Below are 1,595 nucleotides of genomic sequence, written 5' to 3'. Positions count from 1 at the left end.
AGAAGTTTCAGAACACGTTTCTCCTCGGTCCACTGTTCTTTCCCCTAAACTTAATTATTTAGGTTTAATTTGTTAGCGGCAAGAGGTTTAATATACAAACTCGATGAGTGATTAACATTTATTAAATGGTCATTTACTAGCTTAATATGAGGGAATTTAGAAAGTTCATGGAGGGGCCACCAGGTGGCATGGTGGTTAATGTATTGGACTCCCACGTGGTCAATGGTGGTTCAAATCCTGGACGAGAGGACTTGAAAATCATGCTGGGCACATGTGCGGGTGTGCTCAGAATCCCAGGAGAAGAGTGGAGGGGAGAGGGCTGCAGTGTGGTCCTCTCCCCTGCGGGGTGATTTCTCACTTTCCCTTTCTCAGTCTCTCCAGCACATGCATGCTCCCTATAGCAAAAATCCAATTAAAAGAAGAAAAGGTCATGGAAAATGGGATTCACATATGAGTTCTTTTGGTGCACAGATTTTTGAAATCCAGGCAAAGATCTTTATAGTATGCATTTGCCCCTAATTTTTGAAAATTGCTCATATTTATTAGTGAGGGATAAAATATATGAATTGTGGCATCTGTACAGTCTTCTAAATTGTGAGAAGAGAGAGACTCACAGGTGGGCCGTGCTCTGTGGCATTCTCACTTATCATCTCCATTTTCTGTCTGCTCAGGGTGCCCCGTCGCCCTCCCCTGCCATGGAATGGACCCTGTGTGGTGCAGAGTTCCCACCATGGTGCTCTCACTGAGGAGGTTCTGAGAGGAGCTTCCAGCCTGGCCCACCACAACATGATATCGCTGAAGGTTCACTTACAACTCTGTTTAGTGAAGCAGGTCCTGCAGAAATCCCTCCACCTTCCTTTCAGGCCCTGAAATCCTGGAGGCAAGATGGAGTCGCAACCAAGAACTTGCCGGCATCCGCCCCAGGGCTTGGGTCTAGCTGAATCATGATCAGAGGGCTGCTGGTGAGGAAGAGAAAGAGGACGAGAAAGAGAAAGCCCTCCATCTTATGAGGACCGGGGAATTGGAAAGAATGAGACAAATACATAGAGTAGAAATGGACACAGGTAGCCTGAGCCTAGGTAGCCCAAGCAACTTGTGCTGCGGCTAAGTCCCCCAGACAAACTGGGCCTCTTTATTTACAGTACAAGGAGACATGACACATGTATGTTTCATGACACTTCATAGATTCGTTGCCAGGTTACAGACAATAAGAAGCAGTTAACAAATCTATAAGGGCTTAGTCATATTGGGCCAGGTGTATCCCTTGTTGATAATCCCATCAAGAGAAAGCCTCATCTTCTTTTCTTATGCAGAGAAACCTAGCTGTAGGTGTGGGGAAGAAGCTAAAGAACTTCTCCATAAGGAGTGCACCACCACACGCAGAGAAGGCTGAACAACCTTTCAGATACAGAGCAGGGATTGGACTTTGCTAACTGGGGTCAAGATGTCTCCTGAAGTCCATCAGATGTGTCTGTTGGCATGCCCCTAGCAATTTCCACCCTTGCTCTGTCTGCAGCGAAGGTCAAGGAAAGGACAAGTTCCAAGGTTCTGCCAAACCCCAAAAGGACAGGTGGTGTTTGCTCAGAGCATGTCCC

This window comes from Tupaia chinensis, unplaced genomic scaffold (genome assembly GCF_000334495.1).
Source record: "Tupaia chinensis unplaced genomic scaffold, TupChi_1.0 Scaffold000001_1, whole genome shotgun sequence".
Taxonomy (NCBI): domain Eukaryota; kingdom Metazoa; phylum Chordata; class Mammalia; order Scandentia; family Tupaiidae; genus Tupaia; species Tupaia belangeri.
The sequence above is the reverse complement of the archived record's forward strand: the minus strand, read 5'-3'. Positions refer to the sequence as shown.